Here is a 26940-nt window from a genome sequence, read left to right as displayed (position 1 = left end):
ACAAAGTAGTACAGTCTCAACCTAACTACACTATGTCGACATCTCCAACACATAAACATATAGCCTGTAAACATATATACATACAGATCACTACCGCATAGCAACATCCTAAATACTAGGATACAGATCTAACAGATAACTACAACATAGCAACATCCTATATACCAAGATACATAACCTAGTGGGTCGGCATTGGTGCCTTCAACCCACGAGTACAGTGATGAAAACTCACCCGAATCGAAGAACCTTGCAGCGACGGACTTCGAGGACAAAGTCTGATTCAAGTTAGGAGAATTGTAACATACGCATTTCAGGTATTCCTCTTTTTCCCTCAAACTTAAAACTTTTATCATTTGGGTCCCTGGCCAGTACGTTGGGCGTATGCTAGGAGTACGCTGAGCGTACTGGGTCGAAAGTTGGCCATTGAGGCATCCACGTACGCTGGGCGTACAACTACCTGGCACACACCCTGGTTTTTCGGGTTTGAGTCCTATTTAAACACCTTAAGTTGCTCTTGGACCTTCATATGACCAGCCTCCACCTCTCCAAACCCTGAGATCGAAACCCTAATTTCCATTTGAGTGATTTGAGCTTGGAAGTGACCTTTGAGTGTATTTTTGGTGATCTTGAAGGAAGAAGAGCTCTTCGAAGTTGCATTGGTGTAGTTGAAGCTTGTGGATCCAGAACCATTACCAACTTGGAAAGCTTTCTGAGGTATAAAACTTCCACCTTGATAACTCCATTTTCTAGATCTATTTTAGGGCTATGTTTTGGTATATGTTGGCCCCATGAGTCCTCCATGTGAGTTTGAGCCACTCCAGGAGCTAGGAATGATAGATCTTAGCCTCTCTGACGTTCCTTATGCATAAAAATTCTATCTTGATGTGTTATATTGGACCATGCATGAGTTAGGGCTCTTATTATGGGTCTTAATGGTCAAAAACAAGTATTGGGTCCCATTAAGTCATGCAAAACTATAAAGTTGCCAACTTTACATGTTAAGACCTTAAAATGATGTAGATCTGAAGTTTAGATGTTAAGAACTTAAGTGGTTAAGTCAAAAATTAAGGATTGGCCCTCTGGCCAGTACGTTGGGCGTACCAGGTCAAACTTCTGTTTTTCGAGTCATTGCCCGTACGCTATGCGTACGAGGAGTACGTAGGGCGTACGTTGTGAAGTGGGATTTTATTGTTTTGGGCCCTTTTTGAACTTGGACTTCTTTTGGGATTTAGGCCTTAGCTGGATTTTGGGCCTTGAATTTGTTGGGCTATAGTTGGACCTTAGGTTTATGGGTTAGGCCATTTTTGGGCCTTGGGCCACTATAGAGTTATTGGGCCAATCTAGTTGGGCCCAAAAAGGAAAATGGTAAAATAGTCTTTTACCCTAGAGGTTGAAGATGATGAGTTGGGAACCCGATTATAGTTTATGACCTAATTATTAATTAGGGTATTATTTGATGATATTTAGTGCGATAATTTCCCGGATCAGTAGTTCGAGCATTTATTTGGTTTTTTCAGCAGTTTGAGGTGAGTCTTCTCCTAATGTTTAGCGGGTCGAAGGCACCGATGCCTACCCATGGATTATGGTTATTTGTATGCTAGTTGTCAGTGTGACCTTGCATGTGTGTATGTATTGTAGGTACGTCGCGCGGGGTATGATGGGTGTGTTGGGCGAGGCCCATCACATGATACAGACATATCTGTTCCGAGCGGGGCTCGGAGCTGAGCTGGTCCCGATGCCAGGCGGGGCCTAATGGTTGTTGGCCATGTCCCATTGTATGTTTGATATGTATGGTATGAGGTATTTTGGGGAACTCACTAAGCTTCGTGCTTACAGTTTTCAGTTTATGTTTCAGGTACTTCCGAATCGATGGGGAAGAGCTCGGGGTGATCGCATCGCACACACCATGATTTCCGACTTATTTGACTTTGATGTATTGGGATGATTGATTGACATACTCTGATTTTACTTTATGGTTTTATGAACAAGTTTGGTTGATGGTTTTATCATTATGCAAAAGAAAATTTTTGGTTTTAAATTTTGGGATGTTAGAACTTTTCTCATGCTATCATAGTCAGTACACATACACTCCTCATGACAATATCTAATGAACTCACGCCAACACACACCCTCAAGTTAACCTATAACCAACGTTGGATCTACCACATTCCTTCTTCCTCACAACCTTACCCAAAGGATGAAGTACCAGTAGATCTAACGAGGTGACAAACCTAAACTGTTAACAGAATATCCTCATGAACGACCGAAACAAGATCTCATACCTCGATTGAAACTGAACAGATCCTACCAACACATAACTAGCTCGATAAAGCTTCCAAGGTTATCCATAAATGCTATTAAAACCCTGGTCGTATTAATCCAAAATACCAACCCTTCCATCATGACATGTCAAAATTGGATTCTATGCAGATCTAAAGCCACAACTGAAAAACTGAACCACACTACCACATAATCTAAGCCTTTAATAACCAAGGACATCTACCAAAATTGAGCCGAACTTGAAGATAGGTTGACGCATCCATTGAGCCTCAACTGATACAACTCAAAACTTTCGAATAATCTCCACTACTGATGATGAACGAAATGACCAACGATCGAGGATGCATTAACAACTAACCCAATGATCCAATACACTACTGAACCAAAACCTATGTGGAAGTAAATATACTCAACTCTGAAGCTGATTTACTGATTGACAACTGCCTAGCCTAGACTAGAGATAGCAACTATATAACGAGCAGACAAACCCCTCAATAACCGATACTCAACATGAGCGACTCAACTACCTCTTGATCCATTCATCGGCATTACCAATAGGAACCACTAGCTACAACGAGTTCCTTGTCTAACAACTTCCTTCTGCGAAGACCACTCATAAATTCCTGAGCACATACATTTGATTGCATTTTGCTCTGCACTCTCGTCTCGACCAAATCTTGAACCAAACTCTCGTATAACCGAACCGTAGGTTCCTGTGACCCATTATTCCAAACTCAACCTCGAACAGGTCGATGATTCTTCAAGCAGACTACTCAGTACTCCCCCACTTAGGATTCGAACCATCATCAACCGACGTTGCAACAACCCAATACTCAACCGGCTCAACCATATATGTACTGTCTTTGCCTCTTGGAATGTATATCACAACGCAAGATGATTCCCCCAGATAAATACCAACCAACCTCAAAGAGATTTCGAATCTCAGATGGAGAACCCGAAATTTTCCCCAGAATAACTGCCCCTAACACCAAGAATACCATGCAGATGCACAAGCAATAATTCTGATAGTCCATTCATAGCACCGATTATCTATCTAGAAACAAATGGACTACCATACACCTTGTCCACAAATCCCCAACCATCAATTTATCGTGATAATAATTCATAAACACAAGAGGCATCATTCTCATAGTCGGGTTACATTAAAGACAACAAAAATTGTCATTCCCAGTTTACTTCCCTGATCACCTAAAACAATCAACTAGCACCTGACCTGACTATATTTAAAGAAATCAGACTCTTGATCTCTTCTCAAAGTAGGGGTGAACAAAAACCGAAGCCAAACCGAAAAACCGCAAAAAAAACGAAAAACCGAAACCGAAGGTAAAACCAATGATGCGGTCTTAAATTTTCAAAAAACCTCAATTTTACGGTGTTGTGTGGTTTTATATTGTGTAACCGCACCAAATAACCGAAACCGCAGCGCAATTTATAATAACTTCTTATATTTTAAATATATGTTTATATAATAATTTAAAGAGGATAGACGTAACAAAATAGAAAAGAGGAACAAAGATTTTTGTGTGCTACTGTGATGTTATGTTAATGTTAAGTATCAACGAAACTCAAGTTTCAAGTCCCACATCGCTAAATGGGAAGAAAGCAAAGAATGGTGAAAGCCTATATAACAAAGGCAATACATCGTTAATGAAATATGTGGGATACATTTTGTAAAGTCTTATAGTTAAATCCTTTTCTTTTATGAACGAATGGAGCTAGGCAAACTATTTTAGTCGGGTATAATCCTTTTTGTGCTCTACAACTTAGTAAGTTAATTTGATAAAAAAATGGTTTTATGCTTAAAACAAAACGGTTTTCTTATTATTTTTGTTTTAAAAAGTCCCTAGTTTTGAAAACGTGGTTGGTAACACAAATATGAAAATAAAAGAAAGTCAATAAAATTTTAAAAATAAAGGAAAGTCAATAAAAAAATGTGTTTTGGATGTGAAAAAACCTAACCACCATTTTATTTTGGTTAAAAACCGAAACCGTACCAATACAAACCGAAACCGCATGAAAAAACTGTAAAACCGAACCGAGATAAAAACCACACCTATCAGTTTTACGTATATAGAAACCACACCTATCAGTTTGCAGTTCGGTTTGGTCCAAAAACCGCACCATACTCACCCCTATCTCAAAGCATCCATACCACAAGAATTTTCTTGTGCATTCCCACACTACCATACTTGCCGCCAAAAAATTGCAACCATCTAGCCTCATGCTAGGTCTACATCCCAACTTTGAAAATCTCATTTCTGCTCTCTCTTTCCTCCGAAGACGGAAAGATGGAAGAACATAACTCCCATCGAAGATACCGACATACCAATCCGCCTGCCAATCACTCAGCCTCTGATTGCAATCCTTGAGCTGATCATCACAATCGCTTCCTTCTTGAGTCCTACGACTCAACCGACACTACCTCAAGCAAGGCCCTCGATACCTCAAAATCAACTAACTCACCTAGGTCTGCACCATTCAAATCCAAACTGACATTGCCACTAAGGCCCAACAATCAGCATGCCTATCCTCAGCCTGAACAACCATAACCGATAAACCGAATAAAACAGAAACACATTGTCATGACCCATGGTGCCAAACCATACAATCTAGTGAACTACCCTCAATCATCTCCTTAGAATCCCCGAAATTTCCCTCGATTCGAATACGAATCCTATGCTTTCAGTAGTACGGGCCCAATACTACCTTGCACACCTATCCGTACTTTCCTCAAGAATCGTTTCAGATCCTCTAAGTAACTACTCATATCTACTATCGTACGATCCACTCACATATACCCACTCTCAAACGAATATACACCACTAAACAGCGCACCCATTCCTCTAAGGCACTTCTTAGGCTCTCATAGGATTCCTACATCACCCTGCCATCAGCTGCTGAAGAACCCCTATTAATGTCAACTAACTACTTCATGAATACAATTACATGCAACAAAACTTAAATAATCTTTCGAATAAAAGACCCAACCATACAACGGTTAGCCTCAAACGAGAATTATGTAATAGGGCCAAATCAATCCTTCTAAAATTATCTATCATTTGCAGCATGTAACTTAACATATGCATTTAATAGTTAGCTCACATCAATATAGGTCCCACAAAGCACAAAGCAAGCAGCATTCGAGTAGTAACACTCGATAGGCCACAAAACATTAGAAGGCATACTCCAACTAACTGGCTTCTGCGATGCTAGGAACTTCTACCAACACTGTTGGTTTCCTTATGCATGCAAATTGTACACCAGACGGGATCACATAGACTGTCGAATGAATGATTCTACCCAAAGCCCACAACCAGACAAGGAACATGAAATAACGCCAAATCAATCCTTCTAGGGATATATGATCCTAACCATATAAAATTTTAAAGCATACACTTAGCAATCAATTCCACCAACATAGATTCCAAATCTGACATAGCATCCAATTCCTTATAAGCTAAAAGCCATCACAATTCAGGCCATTCTATCCAACATTTGAAATCCATACTAGCATGCAGTTCCAAAAGCTCAATCAACGGGCATATAAACGCATATATCCTAGCATTCTATCATGAAAATCCTAAGAAAATCCATAACCCTAATCTAGCATGCAATTCTCATAAACTCATACCAAAACAATAAGCATAGAACATGTATGGGTATTTTAGGAAATACTTACTTGAGCTCGGTTGATTGCATGCATCACACCCCTTTTTATTAAAACCCTTTTTGGAAAACTCATTTTCTTTTAAAAGATTTCATTAACTCTTCGGTTTGAGTTCAGACATACCCAAGAGTGTGCCTAAATCCCTCAAACCAAGGCTAGGGCCGACTCAAGCCAATTTGAGGCCCCGGGAAAAATAAAAAGAGGAGGCCATTTTTTTCCTTTACCTACAAAGACTTAATACCAAAAGCTTTTTATTTCCAAAATAATATAAGTAGATACATAAAAATGGGCCCCAAAAAGTTGAAGGCCCTCGGCCATCGCCCATGCTGCCCTACCCTCTGATACTGCCCTAACCAAGGCTTTGATACCAACTTGTAACGTCCCAAAAATACTGAGTAAAAATTTCATTTTAAACAATTTAAAGTCATTCCTTCATTAGTCCAAAAGACGATCAGAGTCAAAGTATTCTCAAAACATCAGAGTAATTTGTAAACATTCAGTGCAGAATAAAACTCTAGGGGAAGCAGTACGATCAGGTCGGGCCCTTCCTTTTGAAATCGGAAGTACCTGAAATCATAAACATAAACTGTCAGCACAAAGCTTAATGAGTTCCCCAAATTACCACATACAACACACATATATAAATATAATAGCAAGTGGCTGCATCGAGTCCGTATCAACCCCGAGTCCATAATGACTACATGTAACAGCATGTAGCTGTGTGTGGTCCGTATTAACCCCTGAGTCCATAATGACTATGATCCCAAATTGGATCTATGCATACAATATACAATCATACCAGTAATAGTAACAAATACATCAAGCACATACAAGCATATCGGTAAGTGTCACAAAGAACACTACTATCCTATAACATAATCCAGTGGGCTGACATTGGTGCCTTCGACCCACAAGTACAGTGAGGAGACTCACCTTACAGTTTGAAAGAATAGTTGCACCGATCACTGCTCCAAAAGCTATCTTTACCGGTCACATATACAATTAACAGGGACCCAAATCTCAAACTACTATTCAAATTACCCAAATGTCATTAGGTCAAACTTGGTCAAAGTCAAAAAGCTAAAAAGTCAAAGGAGGTCAACACAAACTGAGTACGCCCAGAGTACTCAGTCACTACGCTCAGTGTATTAGATCCTTTCCTGATTACAGGGCTCCATCCCAGTACGCTCAACGTACTACCAAGTACGCCCAATGTACTCGACTAATTCCATTTTCCTTCATTTTGTGCTTATTTCATTAAGATCTCATATCCAAAGCTCAAATCAAGTCCCAAATAACATTTTTAAGTCATAAAGTTGGAACTTTATGACTTTCCATGGCTAGAAGGAGTCCAGACACCAAAATCCTAACTTAATACACAAATCAAAGCATCAAGACTCTTACATGGAGGGAAGAAAGAGACCAATATCATATTTTTATGATTCAAAACACCCAAAAACGTCTAAAAGGATAACTCATTTGGATTAGAGTAAGCCATACTCATGAATACCAAGATTATGGGACCAAAAAGCTTATAAAACACAAAACTAGCTAGATCTAACAAATGCATCATCAAGGTTAAAGCTTTATACCTTATGGAGTTGAGAAAAGCAATGTAGGCTCTGGATCCACAAGCTTGATCTTCAACAGTTAACAAGCTTGAACTTCTCTTTCCTCCAAAATGCACCCAAAACACATAAAAAGGCTCAAGATTTGCTCTAAAGGGCTAGAGTTTCGAGTTGGAGGCTCAAGAGGGTGGAGTCTGATGTTAGGAAGGACTCAAAGGGGTTTCAGTGTAACATTTGCGATTTAGGGGTATGTTCCTTTTAACCCCTATGTGTAAATTCTTTTCATTATTGGTCCCTACCCGAGTATGTTGGGCGTACTGGCTCAAAGCTTGGATGCGGAGGAACCCACGTACGATGGACGCACGTCGGAGTATGTTGAGCGTATGCTAAGCAGAGGCAAACCCTAATTTTTAGGGTTTGTGCCCAATTTAAGCAACTTATGTTGCCTTGGATGCATCTTATGGTCAACATCTACTCCTCCAAACCCTACAAACGAAACCCTAATCTTCATTGTGTGTTTGTGAGCCTTTGTGTGATTTTTGTGGTGTTTTTGGACCCTTTGAAGAAAGTGAAGCTCGGTGTTGAAGCCCTGGTGGACTTGGATTCGACCCGCTAAACATAGTGAGAAAACTCACCTCAAGCTGCAGAATCTCTTGGATATAAATCTTAGTCTATTGGTCCGGAAAATCTCCACGCTAACTTATCATCAAATAAATATCCAATTAATAATTAGATCTCGACCCATAATCAAATATCTAAGTTACTTGTCCAATATCTAGGGTAAAAGACCATTTTACCATTTTTCTTACTTGGCCCAAAACCAAGGCCCAACCCATTTGCTCAAAAGGCCCAAATTCCTAAATGGCATCACAAGGCCCAACTTCCAAATTGGTCCCACAAATCATCATGGGCCTAATCCCAAGAAAGTCCATAGTCCATCCATGACCCAAAGTCATAAGTTCAATGGCCCAACAAGGCCCAAACCCTAAAAACCCAAAATATGGCCCAGACCGATGAAGTCAAACCGAAGGTCCATTTGCTGAGTACGTAGGTCGTACTCAACTCGTATGCTTAGCGTACTCCTTCTGGGGCTAGTACGTGCAACGTACCAACTGGGTACAAAAAAAACTTTAAGCATTAGTCACAACAAAAAAAAGTTGAGTGCTAAACCTGTAAAGAGTAAAAGTCATAAAGTGGTAAGCCCAATTTTTTATAATTTTTTTATTTTTTATTTTAATTTTAATTTTTTCAAAAAAAAAAATGAGGGTGGAATCGGATCGGACCCCAATTTTACGATCCTATCCATGATTCTACCCTAGATGCGATTTGTTTATGGTTCGTTTTTCATACCTAGGATCGTAGATCCTACGATCAAGATCGTGATTATGACAGCTACTTTCTTATCAATTAACATCAATTATATTTAAAATGATGATAAGGCTTTATATTACTATAATAGTTTTTATTTTACAGATAATAACTCTTTTAACAACATATATTTATTAACATTCTTTTTATGCAATACACACAACGCACAACATTCACATAGTATATTCAATCAAGCATACATCAAAAATACCTTTTAGGTTTATAAATAAATCTATGTTGAGCATTAAATGTTATTAGTTAAGTGGTAAGATGAAGATACAATTCATGAACAATGACTTTGCAACTTGTAGTTGAATGTTTAAGTTCTAGACAGATAACACATCAAAATTTATAACATTTATTTATATAGGCTAAATGCATTCATTGCTAGTGATATCTCTTTGGTAGACTTAGCATTTTTTGTCGCTACAATAACAATTCTTATTTAAACAAAGTTGTTGCTTCCTATCACACCGACAATATTTTGTACAATCAGCGGCGAGCTTGCAATGATAACCAGCAGCTAAAGGCCCACTTGGGGGATTTGGGGTGTCTTTTGGCTTGGATGGAAATCTTGAAAAACCTAATCATGATATATATATATATATATATATATATATATATATATATATATATATATATATATATATAACGATTCGGGAAATGATAGATCTATCTATGATTTCAAATTAAAAGAGTAGCCAGTTTCGAACCTGATCCAGATACACAGACTATGAGTAGGAAGCATATCAAGATAACCTTCTTCATTTTTTGGATGTTGTAAAATCACTTGGAACTACAGTTCGTTTCACCATGGGTTGAGTATTTATAGAAACATGGTATATTATAGGTAGGAAGTGGGAATAACTATAAATTGCATCATTAATTATCATATAATTATTACATAGTTACAGAATTTGTAGAAATAATGTGGACGATTGCCATTAAATTGTAGTTCTATCTCCCCACCTTAATTCATGATGTTGACTCATTTATTGCTTGTAAATAGTTTTGTTTTGTTTTTTTTGTTATAAAAGTTAGGGTTGTCAAATATGTACCACGGAGAACCAACCAACATACTACCAACTGAACCAATAAAGTTGGCTACCAATATGTTTGGTATTCAACATGTTTAGTTGGTAGTATCATACCAATTGAATAATCATAGTATGGTAATTGTACAAAATTTAAAACACATAGATTGTGGCATCCCTTATTTTTAGAACCAATAAAAACTTTTTTCTTTATATTTTTAAATACCATATTGTCTTTGTTGCATAAAATCCCATTTTAGTAAAACATTTTAAGATAAAAGATTGTTTCAAAATATCAAAACACTAGGGATGTCATAATTAATATCCACCATAGGGTACAACGTAAAGACATAAAGTCCTGAATACTATTACGGGCTTGTCTCTTATTTACACTTGGTATCCTTTTTAGTTTTCAATAGTCTTAGTGCCGCTAGGTGTGATGCATATAAATTGTGTCAGACAGGTTGAGAAACCTGGTGAGACACAGAGGGTTTTCAATCCCATCATATTTTTAATGATAAATACTCAGCTACAAAAATCTTGCAAAACAACCGTTACCGGGCAATATAGATAATTAATCCAACATATATATATATATATATATATATATATATATATATATATATATATATATATATATATAAGAACATCGACCCGTATATACCCTGTCCAACCGATTCTTACAAATCTAAATTAAACGATCATCTAGAATAATCGTCTTACCTGATGAATCGTTTGAGCAACTGATTGAATACATAGTTAGAGGAGTCCTTGTCCACGGTAAGTCATTTCTAAGAAACCAATGTTTAGAGTATTTGATAATTATGGTATCCTGTTTTATCTATGCCCATGGGTTATAAATCCAAACTAGCAACGTAATTTACAAGACCGTCTAAAAAGTCAAGTGTTGTCATCTTACTCTGGGAGATGACTAGACATACCTAACTGTAACACCCACATATTCGGGCTAGTCAATTTAGAGACAATAAGCGTCAAAAAATGAATTTTTGATAGAAGATTATTTAGAATAAATAATCTTAACTACGTTATAGTATATGTCACAAGGGTTCCGTACATATAAAGAACGTTGAAATCCGAGTTATAACGAAATGACCTGTCGAAGTTTTTCGGCAAAACCGGCACGACACCGGGAATCGTTTGCGATAAAATATTTTTTTGCCTTATAGATCTAAACAAAATTCATAGTATATGTTAAACCAATAACATACATAAAAAGAACGTCCAAATCTGACTTCGTATGAGGAAGTTATGATTTTTCTAAGATTTAACATGGCAGTGCACAACCCGACAATCGAATTTTAGATCGATCGATTTTTAGCTGACACAACCTAAATGAGAATTCAAGATCTCATTAATAGGAGCTCAACGATATAAAGACAGTCGAAAACGGACGTCCGATGACAAAGTTATGAATTTTTAATGGATTTTAACTTTCTAAGTCTGTTAAAATATAACTTTATAAATAAAGTCAAAATTAGCCGACGGAGTCTAAACAAAAGTTGTAGATCCCATTGATACCTACACGTGGATATAAAGAACATCGAAAACGGAGCTCGTATGCAAAAGTTACGGATTTTAGAAGATAATTAGTTTTTGGAGTAACCAACGAGCGACACGTGGCGCGATCTAAGCCACTGCTTCCTCACCACAGCTTGGCACCAGATGATGACACCTAGCCACGAACGCCCAACGTTCAGTAAGGGAGTGCCCTGCATTCGAACCGGACCCAACATATAAATAGAGGCGCAAATCACCCCAAAAACTCACACCTTCACCCTTCTTTCTCTCTCAAACTTCTCTCTAAACCCCTCCCAACCCTTAGTACTTCCCAAGTGCTAAGAGGCGAGTCCCGGAGCGCCAGAAGGCTCCGAGAAGAAGAGCTTTCAGCTCGGAAGTTCTGCCCCCGCAGACCCCGGTTCCTATCCAAACATCCTAGTAAGTGAGTTATGCTTACCCTACTTTAAGTATAGCTTATGTTTAAGTTCAATATCGTTATTATGAACTTATAAACAATATATATATATATATATATATATATATATATATATATATATATATAATATAATATACAAAGTGTTATTAGAATATATTTTGCCTACTCGCGGTACGGGGAATCTGGTTTGAAGGGCCGCATAGGGTTGTTGGATTTTAAAATAACTTAAATGCCAAAATGGTCCTGCCCTCTAGTGTTTCATGTCTAGCCCCTGTCTGTACATAGTAGTTGAAAAATATTGTTTAACACTTATAAAACAATATCGCTCGTAGACCTTGAGTTAATTAAGTCGCAATAAATATTAGACTAAAACTTAGCAATAATAATGCTAGGTTTCGTCGAAGGAAAAGACGATTGTTAGAAGCGCAACGCTGTCCAAATTTCGAGTCGTCACTTTAATGAGTAGATATGAAGTATTTAATATAAATTATGTGCTATGTGTGCATATTATCTGTGTTCCTGATATCTATGTTGGATGAACAAAATATACATGTTTTATTCGATTTAAACTGTATACATATTTTATACCTATAATTATTATGGGTAAAGATGGGTAGATGAAAGATGAGATGAGAGATGAAAGATGATATAGATAATGAGAGGTGAAAGATGATGAGAAGCGATGACCTAAACGATGACCCAAGCGATGACCCAGTCATCTAGCTGAGTATAGATGACAACCATAGACTATTCTAGACAGTTCGATGAAACACTAGCAGACTCGCAACTTGTAGGTGTTGTGAACGATATGTTCATCAGATGTACTCTAAAAACCCAAGCGATGACCCAACTTTACGTGTTAAGACACCATTTAGGATCAGATCTGAGAGTTTGGCTTAGTGGCTTAACCGATTAAGTGCTTAATGGGATGGGTTGGTCGTTTGTGGAGTACGTGGGGCATACCCAGCTCGTACGCTGAGCGTAAGTCTGAGTACGCCGAGCGTACTCATAAGTTTGACTTTTGTTGACTTTCACGTTCTGGGCCATATTTAGACTTTTAGGGTTTGGGCCTTGTTGAGCCAATAATCTTTTAACCTTGGGGCATTATAAGGCTTTGGGCCTTCTTGGATTAGGCTCATGATAGGTTTTGGGCCCAATTAGGAAGTTGGGCTATATTGGGCTTTTTGGTGCTATTGGATTGGGCCTCGGATTTTGACCCATGTGAGGAAAGGGTGAAATGGAATTTTACCCTGACTGTTGGACAATCGGACTAGGATTACATCTATGGGATATGGACCAATTATTAATTGGGTATTATTTGATGATGCTAGCGCGGGGATTTTCCGGATCAGCAGTCCGAGCTTTTATTTGAGATATTCGGCAGCTTGAAGTGATTTTCCACACTGTGCTTGACGGGTCGAAGGCACCAATGTCGGTCCATGATTTGTTATGGATAGGATGCTAGTTGTCTGTGTGACTCTTGCATGTATTGTATGTGATATGTATATCTGGCGGGGCTCGATGCCAAGCGAGGACAGATGAATGTATTGTATGCAATTTGTCTTAGTGGTTATTGCATTTGTCTATGTGTCTATACGTATACCGGGCGGAGCCCGATGCCAGGCTGGGCCTGATGGATGTAATGAGCCGGGGCCCATCTCATGATATTGACAGATCTATTCTGAGCGAAACTTAATGCCGGGCAGGGCCCAATGTCGAACGGTGCTCGAGGGGTGTTGGGCAAGGGCCCATTGTATGTTAAATATGTATGGTATGTGGTGTTTTGGGGAACTCACTAAGCTTCGTGCTTACGGTTTTCAATTTATGTTTCAAACACTTTCGGATCAAAGGGGAAGAGCTTGGGATGATCGCATCACACACACCACATCGTTCTGCATTTTATTTGACTCTGATGTTTTGATCATACTCTGATTCTATTATGTTTTATGAACATGTTTCGAATGATGATTTTATTATTCTAAAAATTAAAATTTTGGTCTTAATTTTTGGGACGTTACATAGAGTCCTTAAATAGAGCTCAAAACCATGAAAATAGGTTTTTAACACTGGACGGTACGCCCAACGTACCTTAAGTTATGCCCAGCGTAACGACCTAAATACGCGTCCCTTCAGCCTAGTACGCCCAATGTACTAGCTACTGTACGCCAGCATACTGCCAGACTCCCTTTTTCCAGCTTAACTTCAAACAGTCATAACTTCTTCGTTTCAACTCCATTTTCGATGATATTTATATCCACGGAAACGTATCGACGAGCTCTATAATTTTGTCTTGATACTTATGACTAAAAACGTCTCGAACTAAAATCCTTAATTTATGCAAAAAGTCTAAAACATAAGCTTTCCTATTTTACCCATCAGCTTCCATCGAATAATCCAAGGTTTAAATCACTTTTTCAACATCATACACCTCCAATAGAGTCTAAACTTTATTCCATTGAAGCCCAAGGCCTCCATTTGATCCATTTATTGGCCACAATCCTGAAATAAGAACTTCTCGAAACATGATGTTACAAGAAGGCACCTTACCTGATGGATATCAGAAATAAAAGCGATAGACGTGACGGGCGGCAACGTTAACAACAAGGCGGGGGTTCAAGTACACCTCTGGTTGTATATGTTGATCATAGGTGCTAAAAAACAATGAGCCTCTTCAAAACTAATCTTCTTTATTGCGTTGTGTGACATCCCCATTTTCACGGCCAGAAAAGACCGATTTGTTTATGCTTTATTTTGAAAATCAGAGTAACCTTTTACAGAAAATTTTTGCAGAATTTGTTCCCAGAAAAACATGATAAATACATTATCAAGCATTTCCGAAGAAATGTATTTTATTCATTTTTAAAACATTGGGATGTCATCGTCAATACAAAAACATAAGCATAAACAGAACTTACATTCATTATCACTAGTGATTTACATCTACTTAATCTCTCAGTGTAATGTAACTTTATATCGACACCTGTGATACAAATAAACTGAGTGGGTCAGGTTGGGAAACCTGGTGAGTACATAGGGATTTCAATCCCACAATGTTATATCATATATATAGTTTAGAACTCACAAAATATACAATTTCACCATATATATAATCAACTCTTACCCCACCCCGTTGATCCTCCCAACGACACTATCCATACTCTCGGACCTTAAATTTTACCTCTTACTTAATCCATACTCTCGGATCTAATATGTGCTCTCGGATCAATGACTGGGCCCATTCCATACTCTCGGACTAGGGACAAATGTGTATGTCTAAATCCATACTCCCGGATTAATGACAAATAACTATGTCCTATCCATACTCCCGGACTAAGGACAACTGACTATGTCTTAATCCATACTCCCGGATTAATGACAATTGACTATGTCCAATCCATACTCTCGGACTAGGGACAATGACTGTGTCTAATCTATGCTCCCGGATCAATGACATATTTTAAAGTTCTATTCTCCGTGTATATCTCACTCATTCTCATAAAGAGATACTACCCAATATTCCTCATAATTAATTTAGGTTTACTTTGTATCCTAAATCATCGTATATTATCAGGTATGTTCTTTAACACGTATTTCAGGCAATATCAAATATTTTACACACCAACAAACATTTAATACATTATTCGATACTTGTATTAAAATCATGTTCATGAAAGAGATTATGCACTCACTTGTTAAAGTGATAATTCGAAACTCGGGCAGCGCTTCGCTTCTAACGATTCTATTTTCCTTTGACGAAACCTAGCATTATTATCGCTAAATTTTAGTCTAATATTTATTGTGACTAATTATTAGTCTAGATTCGTCATTAACTTAGAGTCTACTTCATGATCTATCAAGTAAGGATCAGCCATGCAAAACAGTTGGGAGGCAGGACCATTTCGGCATACGACTTTTCTGAAATCCAACAACCAAACCCAATGTGACCATTCTAGACACCTCTCCCGTAAGTAGATCAATTGGTATAACGACTTTGAATCACTGATAAACCTTATTTATAGGTTCATAATAACGATATTATAAGCTATATTTAAAGTAAGGTAGCATAACTTACTTAGCTAGGAGTCGGGCTCTGCAGAGACAGAACTTCGTCGCTGAATCTTTTTAAGAAAGATTCTTGCAGCGCTTCAGCGCTCACCTTACTATACTAAAAACTACAGAATGAGAAGTCGAATCACGAGGGACCGAAATGCTCGGGGGATAAGAAGAGAAAGACTCTTGAATCAAGAGAATGGTGCAAGAAATATGAGAGTCTAGAGGCTCTTATTTATAGTAATTGAATTTTCAAAAACCACCATCTATATTTACTTAAATAAATAAACACCCCTTTATATTACTATTTTAAATAGATTTAATGATATTTGTACTAAACTAATGTCGAAAGTACTCAACACTAGTCTTATAACGACTGCATCGTCGATACCTTTCTAACGATATATACATATGTATATATATGTATACGTATATATGATTTACACTTTATTTCAATACGTAAATGTGCTATTAAAAATTATAACTCGTTCATACGAACTCTGTTTTTGACGTTCTGTATATCCACGCGTAGCTATCGACGAGATCTACAACTTTTGTTTAGACTCCGTCGACTAATTTTGAATTTATATTTTTGTCCACATTTTTATAAAATTAAATAATTTTGCTAAAATCATAGCTCTCTCGTGCGGACTCCGTTTTTGGCATTCCTTTTCTCAAAATTCCTATTTTAAGGGGTATTATGATTTTCATTTTGGTCGCATTAGCTAAAAGTCAACCATTCTCTTCGTAGCTTTTTACGTCATACATTCGTTGTGCGCGGCTGACTTTTATATTTTATAAAAATCATATCTAATTCATACGGATTCGGATTTCGACGAAATTTATATTTCCGAGATCGGGACGACGTGTACTTCCTATATATATATATATATATATATATATATATATATATATATATATATATATATATATATATATATATATATGTTTTGTCGCACTTATTTTTACAATTTACGGACGATTCGACTGATTTTTCCTATTTTATTATATTATAATAATGATGAAACATATAATATTCAAATAATTCTTCTTTATTACGTCAAATAGGTTACAATTGTTGACAATAACTATTACTTTGGTTAAGATTATTTATCCTAGATAATAATAAAAAAATCATTTTTAACGCTTATTATTGACTAGCCCGAATCTACGGGCGTTACACGTTATACCCTAACTCCTGTTGATCTTGAGAGAAAACGCAAGAAGTCATTGGATAGGGTTACTGCATCAAATGGAAAATAAAGGTCGATTGAGCGGTTGTTGATGGAAAATTAAGTGTGGATGTAAAGAAGAAGAGCGTCATTTATGGTCAGGATCTTGGTCAATTATTGTTACCTAAATTAAATGGTATTGATTAAATGCAATTAATTAATTTAATTAGCAAATTACCATGATGCCCTTATCTATATATTTAAAATGATTGGTTGAGAATGAGTAACATAATAACATAATATTTGTTGGTAACATATGATCCTAACTCTCTCTCTCTCTCTCTCTCTCTCTCTATATATATATATATATATATATATATATATATATATATATATATATATATATATATATATATATATAGACACACACACACAAGGTTAAAGACCTGTGGAAACCACAAGTTTATAAAAAAATTAATTTTATAGCTACAAAATTACATGTGGCAAATGAATGAGAATGTGACATAGGGTAAAAAAGATTTTTATTTATTAGAATAGATTTTAGATTATTTACATTTTCTCATAATATATGTCAATAAAATAAAGTTTTTAATTTTAGATATAATAATAAAATAAATATTCTAAATAATTGTATAGGTGGTTTTTAAATATATTAGGAAATCTCGTTGGATTTTGTATATATATTAGGAAATCTCATAACTTAATTCAAAATTCAAATTTGAAATTTAATATATATCTTGATTTATTTGAATTTAAAAAATTGAATTAATAGAAAAAAATATGTGAGGCTGCCACGTGTCAACATGAGAATAAAAGATAAATGACATGTGGCACCACTTATTTTTATTTATTAGGTAGTGCATATATATATATATATATATATATATATATATATATATATATATATATAAAGAGAGAGAGAGAGAGAGAGAGAGAGAGAGTTAGGTTCATATGTTTCTAATAAGTATTGTATATCTCTAACAACCAAACAAAATTAAGCAAAAATAAATTCAATAACAAATAATAAAAAGGGTATAATAGTAATGTTGACTACACTAATTATGGTAAATATTTAAAACACTTAATATCCTTTAAATCAGGGAAATTAGTTTTTGATCTCTACAAAACCACCCATCAACCCCTTTATCATCATCCAGTGACTTCATTCCTTCCCCATCTCCGACACCCTCTTCTTTCATTCCCCACCATTGACGCCACCCTCTCCAATTCAAGAAGTCATCACTAAATCCAAGCTTCTATCGAGGTCCACCTTCTTAATTTCTCAGATTTAACGGAAGGCCCTAACTCTCCCTGCTTTGCGATTTTTCGATTCACTTGCTAGCTATTTATTTTATAGTTTCTAGGGTTGTAATTTCCTTCGTCGTCTATAATTATAAGATATTTTGTAACATCCGGATTTCCAGGTTAGTATTTCCATTATTTATTTTGAGTTTTGAGGAGGGACTCGACGAGTTGACACCTAGACTCGTCGAGTACGATCGTGATTTGCTGACTGGATTAATAAAGGGACTCGGCGAGTCGATGGGTGGACTCGACGAGTCCGCGCTGAGGTCAGAAACCCTAAATCCGCGGGCCTGAGCCTTATTTAAGGGACCTTATAGCCCTCATTTGCGGCTACCAGTCCAGAGAGAGAGACCCATTAGAGCTTGAGCGAGTTGTGAGAGAGATAAAGCTATTTTGATCATTTTTGGTATGGTTTTGCAAAGAAGAAGGTGTTTCCAGCAAGAGGAGGTCAACGGGATTGCTATTCTGTGGATTTCCAACTTGGATCTGCAACTTTCAGGTAGTAAATCGAACCCTTCTTCTGTTTGGTATGAGATCCTTGAGTTTAGGGTTTTCTATACCCTTTTATTGGCTTGAAATGATGAGTATATTGTCCCTTTGAGTGCTAGACTCTAGATCTGGGCCTTTAGAGGTCCAAAGAGCCTTGTCCAACCTGCTTTATGTTGTTCCATGGAGGAAATGATCTTAGGTTGCCTTTTTAGAGATGATTTCACCAAAGAGACCCCTATGTGTGTTGCATGAGCCTAAAGGTCCGACCTTTACGTGATTATTGTAGAAGGGGAGGGTAGATCTATATATTAGAGAAGTGGATCTGACCTCAGAAGGTCATTTGAGTGTTGCCATGGACGCTACTCGTCGAGTTTATAAGTGGACTCGACGAGTCAAGTCGGGATTGCCCCGCGATACGTGACAGGTGTAACCCACCGAGTAAAGGGATGAATCGACGTGCCAAGTGAGGCTAGAAGGATTCTGAGGACCCACATGGACTCGCTGAGTCGCCCATGTGCACTCGACGAGTCGGGTCAAAGTTTGACCGTTGACTTCAGTTGACCTTAGGGTTTTGGTCAAGCTGATTCAGGAGAGTTTAGGGAGGGTTAGGATGGCCTTCTACCCAATCTTTAGAGATGAGGCTATGAGAGGGTATTGATCAGGAATGTTATTCGTATGATAGGAGGAGGCTAGGTCGGGACGTCAAGCACGAGAGTTTATCCGACTTCGTACGAGGTGAGTCTTCTCACTATACTGTAGCTAGAGTGGTACCTATGTGTGACCGGAAGGTCTTATATGCTATGAGATGTATGTGTTGTATACTGTTATATGATATTGATGTGTTATGTATGTTATGAATGCTAAGGACCGGAAGGTCATTATGATGTGGACCGGAAGGTCAAGATGATATGGACCGGAAGGTCATTACGGGTAGGACCGGAAGGTCTACCAGGGTTGTGGGACGGAAGTCCTCTGAGACACAGTGACCGGAAGGTCTTATAGCCTTGAGTGGCGTATGTGCGTATGTAGTATTTTGGGAACTCACTAAGCATTTATGCTTACAGTTGTTGTGTTATGTGTTTCAGGTACTAGCGAGGATCGCGGGAAGGCGCCGGTATGATCCGTACACACTCATGGAGTTTATGTCTTGAGATTCTGGGATATGTTTTGTTATGATAACATTGGATACATTATGTTTTGATATTACTTTGTGATTAAAAGTATGTTTTAAAAATGAAAAATTGTTTTGAAAATTTACGTTGTTACAAGTTGGTATCAGAGCCTTGGTTTGAGGGATTCAGATGCACCTTCGGGTGTATTTGAACTCAAACTGAGGATTTGAGAAAGTTTTGACAAAATAAACAATTTTTCAAAAAAGTAAAGGAATTTGAGAAAAGCAGAAGGAAGCAGTGTGTACGATCAGCCAGCGCCCGAATGGTGATTTCCCAAAATACCCTTACATTATGTGTTATGAGTTATGTTATGATATGTTACGCATGCTAGAGTAGGCTAGGTATTCATATTAGGACTAGAGTGGCCTGATTTGTGATGCCTTAGCCTAGGAAGATTTCTGCTGCTATGAGATGCTTGAGAGTGAGTAGGTAGTAGTGAGGAGCTTATGAGAGGTCTACCGAAGGGTAGCCTATGCTAGCGAGATGTAGAGTACTTGTGATCTGGGATCCTAGGAGGAGGACTTGGGGTGAATACTGATGCGGTGTGGACGGTAGTATAGGGCCCGTACTACTGAAGACACCGGTATGATCCGTACACACTCATGGAGTTTATGTCTTGAGATTCTGGGATATGTTTTGTTATGATAACATTGGATACATTATGTTTTGATATTACTTTGTGATTAAAAGTATGTTTTAAAAATGAAAAATTGTTTTGAAATTTTACGTTGTTACAAGTTGGTATCAGAGCCTTGGTTTGAGGGATTCAGATGCACCTTCGGGTGTATTTGAACTCAAACTGAGGATTTGAGAAAGTTTTGACAAAATAAACAATTTTTCAAAAAAGTAAAGGAATTTGAGAAAAGCAGAAGGAAGCAGTGTGTACGATCAGCCAGCGCCCGAACGGTGATTTCCCAAAATACCCTTACATTATGTGTTATGAGTTATGTTATGATATGTTACGCATGCTAGAGTAGGCTAGGTATTCATATTAGGACTAGAGTGGCCTGATGTGTGATGCCTTAGCCTAGGAAGATTTCTGCTGCTATGAGATGCTTGAGAGTGAGTAGGTAGCAGTGAGGAGCTTATGAGAGGTCTACCGAAGGGTAGCCTATGCTAGCGAGATGTAGAGTACTTGTGATCTGGGATCCTAGGAGGAGGACTTGGGGTGAATACTGATGCGGTGTGGACGGTAGTATAGGGCCCGTACTACTGAAGACACCGGATCAGTGCGCTGTCCAAGTAAGAATCCTTAGGGTACTAGGGAACAAGTAGGGTTGAGTAATCGAGTGCGAGTATACTCGAGCGAGTCTCTGATATTTTATGTTTGTATTTCAGAGACATCATGGTTGGGACACGCTACAGACCTGAGCCGAGCGGCGTGAGTGACGAGGAGCTTCGTCATATGATCCACGATGAGGTGGCTGCGGCGATCCGAGCCGAGATTCCGGAGATGTTTGGATCTATTAAGACCACATTGATTGAGACCTTTGATGAGCGGTACGCAGCGGTTATTGAGGCTGCGGATGCTGCAACTACTGCAGTTGTTGCTGCTGCTAGACCTTAGGGGGGTGACTCGATGTTGTTCCGGGAGTTCAGCAACACGAAGCCACCAGAGTTTGATGGGACGCAGGATCCGATTGCTGCGATGAGATGGATTTCTGATATCGAGGGAGGCTTCTACACCTGTTCGTGTCCGGAGCATTTGAGGGTTCGGTTTGCACTGAACCAACTTCGCTTGGGAGCGAAGGACTGGTGGAAGTTTGTGACGGCAGACTTCACTACGGCGGAGCATACTCCGGTGACATGGGAGAGGTTCACCATGATGTTTCGAGATGAGTATGTTCCCCCTGTGGAGAGGGAACGTTTAGCCCAAGAGTTCTTGTCCCTCAAGCAGGGAACTGAGTCTGTGACGGTGATTACGAGGATGTTTCATGAGAGGGCGTTGTTTTTGTTGGATTAATGTCTAAGTCCATAACTATAATTGGTAAGACTTGACCCGACCCGGCATGGTCCATTTGGGTTGCATGGCATCATGCATTTGGATAGACTATAATGAGAGAAATAACACTTAAGGTTGGTTAATATATTATAAGTTCTAATATATTAATAAGGTTATTTAATTAGTATTGATCAAGAATTAATTTGGAATTAATTAAGTGATCAAAAGGAGACTAACTAAATATATGGGTTGATTGTGTAAATCATTCATTCTTATATATGTGGGCTTGTGATCCAAGATTCCTTATGTTGGACTAAGTCCATGGGGTGACCCATGGATACTCCATGGAGGTTAAAATCCATGGAGCATAAGGAATGGGTAAAGTTATGAGTTACATGGTGTAACCCTAATAGCCACCATATAAAAGAATCCCATGGCTCAAGAAATCGTGGACTAATGTGTGAGTGTGAGGGCTAGACGATTTCAAGGAGTGTTCAAGTTTCTCTCAAGTTATTCCAAGTGTATTTGGTGTTGTGTGAACCATTTGAGGTGTCACACTTGGGGCACTAGGCACTCAAGCTTCATGAAGACATTCTACATCAAAGAGGTATGTATTCTATCTTGTTATATTTATTATTTTGTATGCTAGATTAGGATAATACCTTGGATGTTCATAATTGTATGTATAATAGAGAAAACATAGATCCAAGGTATTTAGGGTTGCATGTACACTTAGGAGTGTTAGAATGCTCATAACCCAACAGTTTTTGCCCTGAGCACGTGTCGTCTGAGCAGGCACGTATGAGCCGGTACTTGAGCATTTTGAGGAGGGATATCAGGGAGTTCATGGCGAACTCATCATACCGGACATTTGCTGAGCTCCAGGCAAATGCCTAGAAGAGGGAGATTGAGCTGGAGATTCAGGCCTGGGAGGAGGCCGAGTCTCAGGGGAGGGACCGGCGGCCGGCACAGTCTCAGCCGGCAGCCAAGCGGGCAAAGCCCGCCGATTCGAGATCTGGAGGCCAGAAGGGCCGCACTTGTAGGAAGTGCGGCAAGGGACATGATGGGGTTTGTCGATCAGGTGCTTGCTACAAATGTGGCAAGGAGGGGAACATAGCCAAGGAGTGCCCCAAGGGGTTCATGGTTTGCTTCCATTGCAACCAAACCGGACACCGGAAGGCCGAGTGTCCGCAGCTGCGGGGGACAGCACAGGAAGCACCGCAGGGATCTGCCCCTGCTGTCGTGCGAGCTACTGAGGTTCGGCCGATGAAGGCCGAGGCACCAAAGGCTCGCGAGAGAGCCTTCCAGCTGACAGCGGAGGAGGTCCGCGCAGCGCCTGATGTCGTGGCTGGTATGTATTTTTTCATTTACTTATGCTGAGTTTGAGATATTGTGCTTATATTATGGTATGTGTAGGTACTTTTCTTGTGAGTTATGTACCTGCTTTGGTGCTATTTGACTCGGGTGCGAGTCGGTCATTTGTGTCGTTAGCGTTTAGTCAGCACATCAGTATCCAGCGGGAGGCGTTGAGTCGACCTCTACGAGTTTCCATAGCTGACGAGCGAGCGGTGTATGCTACGGATGTGATTCGAGGATGTGTACTCGAGATCTTCGGTGTGGAGTTTCCGATTGATCTGGTCCCGATTGCGATGGGGGACGTGTGTGTCATAGTGGGCATGGATTGGTTGAGCCGATTTGGGGCTGTTATAGACTTCGAGCGACAGTGGGTGACGATACGAGACCCTAGTGGGGGAGTACTTACGGTGTACGGAGAGGGTACCCGTTCTGGGTCAGCATTTTGTTCGGCTGCTAGAGCGAGGCGGAGCCTACAGCAGGGCTGTAGCGGGTTTGTGGCTTATATGATGGATTCACGGGTGGCCGCAGAGGGGCCATGTTCGGTTAGTGATGTGCCGATAGTGCGCGAGTTCCCGGATGTTTTCCCCGAGGAGTTGTCGGACGTGCCTCCCTAGAGGCAAGTGGAGTTTCGCATCGATTTGGTTCCGGGAGCGGCGCCTATCGCCAAGGCGCCCTATCGCCTTGCGCCACCAGAGATGCAGGAGTTATCCTCACAGCTTCAGGAGCTGTTGGGGAAAGGATTTATCAGGCCGAGTAGCTCACCTTGGGGAGCGCCGATCCTTTTTGTCAAGAAAAGGATGGTTCACACCGGATGTGCATTGATTACCGGGAGTTGAACAAGTTAACGGTCAAGAATCGTTACCCACTACCAAGGATTGTGTTGGGTTTTGAGCATTCTAACACTCCTATGGTGTACATGCTGTTGGATTAATGTCTAAGTCCATAACTATAATTGGTAAGACTTGACCCGACCCGGCATGGTCCATTTGGGTTGCATGGCATCATGCATTTGGATAGACTATAATGAGAGAAATAACACTTAAGGTTGGTTAATATATTATAAGTTCTAATATATTAATAAGGTTATTTAATTAGTATTGATCAAGAATTAATTTGGAATTAATTAAGTGATCAAAAGGAGACTAATTAAATATATGGGTTGATTGTGTAAATCATTCATTCTTATATATGTGGGCTTGTGATCCAAGATTCCTTATATTGGACTAAGTCCATGGGGTGACCCATGGATACTCCATGGAGGTTAAAATCCATGGAGCATAAGGAATGGGTAAAGTTATGAGTTACATGGTGTAACCCTAATAGCCACCATATAAAAGAATCACATGGCTCAAGAAATCGTACACTAATGTGTGAGTGTGAAGGCTAGACGATTTCAAGGAGTGTTCAAGTTTCTCTCAAGTTATTCCAAGTGTATTTGGTGTTGTGTGAACCATTTGAGGTGTCACACTTGGGGCACTAGGCACTCAAGCTTCATGAAGACATTCTACATCAAAGAGGTATGTATTCTATCTTGTTATATTTATTATTTTGTATGCTAGATTAGGATAATACCTTGGATGTTCATAATTGTATGTATAATAGAGAAAACATAGATCCAAGGTATTTAGGGTTGCATTTACACTTAGGAGTGTTAGAATGCTCATAACCCAACAGTGGTATCAGAGCCAGGTTTGTTTTCTTGTTATACTTGCAAAAGTAGCTGAAAAATCGAGTTGGATGCATATATTCGATTGTTTTGGCTGGAATTGGACTAGGAACATTACCCTAAGATGTTTTTGGACTTATAAACTTGTTTTTGATGTGGTAATGTTCATGCTAATCCAATTTCTAAGATAATTGTCATAATTTCAAGATTTGTATTAGTTTGTATGTTCATGCTAATTTCTTGAAGATTGATGATTTGAATTATCTTGTTCTTATGAGGTTCTTAGATTAATAGAAAAGTTGTGTGAAATAGTTGTTTTCAATCCATTTTAATCTAAGAGTTGATTCCAAAGTGTGTTTTTGTAACTTGTCCTCAAGTTATATGAAAAGTCACATTTAAGAATCATAAAACTCATAAAAGTTGGCAAAGGTTACAAAATGAAGAGTCTAGTTCTAATTAAATGGTTTTATGACTCCATAACTTGTCCTCAAGTTATGGAGGTTCAAGAGTCTCTTCATTAAATTAAAAAAAAGTGTAACCTTAATTAGTTCCATAAGTTACAATAAAAAAAAGTTATTTTTTTTATTAATTAGTTTAAAGTCTTCCATAACTTGTCCTCACGTTATGGAACTTGAAGAGTTTTTTTTTTAATTAAACTACTTTAAACTCATAAGTTATGGAATTAATTAGTTTTGAATAGTTTCAAAACTTGCCCTCAAGTTTTGGAATTTGAAAAGTTTTCACTTATGAATACTTTAATTCCAAGTTAGCCCTTAGAATTTTAAAAGTTAAAATTCAACCCTTATACTTTATAATATTATAAGTTAATAATATTTATATATATGTATAAGAGTAAAGTCGGTCTTACCGTTAGTAGGCCTCATTCACGAAGTCGGTCTATAAGGGGGGTATAAGGTTACTGCCTATAAAATGGCAGTTTAATGGGTGTCCACTCTCACCCATCGCTTCCTTGACTGGTGGAGGGTCGTTAGCCTAACGGGTAGGACAGGGACTATAATTCTCCTTTCATTAAAAGTATTAATGATAAATACTAAGTAACTAAACTCTTATTAATACTCAATCTTAGTTACTTAGGAAAATGTGAATTTGGTGCTAACCCATGAAATTACACTTTGCACTTTGCTTAAGTCGTTAGTGGAGCGTGTGTGGTTAACCGGCACACTAACCTGGACTTAACAAGGTAGGCAAAGGGTAACTTAATATTTATCATAGTATCGGTGGAGCGTGTGTGGTTAACCGGCACACTGATTAAGGGGTAAATATTAAGGGTACCAAGTATATTTGCATGGTTATTCACACCTTGTTTTGTGATCCTCGGCATCCCAGTCACAAAACCTGAAGGGCACACTCGAGATTGAAACATGCCTTTGAACAGTTCAATGAATCTCAAAGATCTAGGACTTTCAAATTCAATTAAAACCTAATAAATTATTTCGTTTTTCATGGTGGAAATTGGTGAATCGTCATTCACCTACCTTCAAATATTTTATAGCTTGGATTACGGCATCCCTCTTCTAAGTTATAAAATAGTTTGTTGGGTCCTAGCCTTAATATTTCATATTGGGTGTCATATTAAGGACTTTAAATCAACTATCTTGAATATCTCCCAAAAAGATGTCTGGTCTAGACATTTATGATCTTCCCAAATCTCTTGAAACAAGCTTTCCTAAATGAAGATGATGTCCCATGGATATCATACTTCCTCCACCTCCTCCAATTATTCTCCCTAACCCACAAGTTCTTGAAAAGTTTAAGGTCACTCAAGCCCTATTGGCAAGCAAAGGTCTATGTGTGATCACATCTTGGAGATGTAGTCACATATTGACAAGCCGGGAGAGTTGGGTGTCAAAGTCT

The 26940-nt window shown here is 38.5% G+C and overlaps 1 long non-coding RNA gene across 1 annotated transcript; it reads right to left on the bottom strand.

Annotated features, from left to right (window-relative positions):
* Positions 1-9239: 9239 nt before the first annotated feature.
* On the bottom strand, positions 9240-9699 carry LOC145104613 (uncharacterized). Its single transcript, XR_013707113.1, has 2 exons — positions 9618-9699; positions 9240-9487 (listed from the first exon to the last, which is right to left on the bottom strand). It is a non-coding gene; the product is annotated as an uncharacterized LOC145104613 (long non-coding RNA).
* Between the last annotated feature and the right edge of the window lie 17241 nt (positions 9700-26940).

The sequence above is a fragment of the Lactuca virosa genome, chromosome 1 (genome assembly GCF_052849685.1).
Source record: "Lactuca virosa cultivar CGN04683 chromosome 1, Lactuca_virosa_CGN04683_v6, whole genome shotgun sequence".
Taxonomy (NCBI): domain Eukaryota; kingdom Viridiplantae; phylum Streptophyta; class Magnoliopsida; order Asterales; family Asteraceae; genus Lactuca; species Lactuca virosa.
The sequence above is the reverse complement of the archived record's forward strand: the minus strand, read 5'-3'. Positions and strand labels throughout refer to the sequence as shown.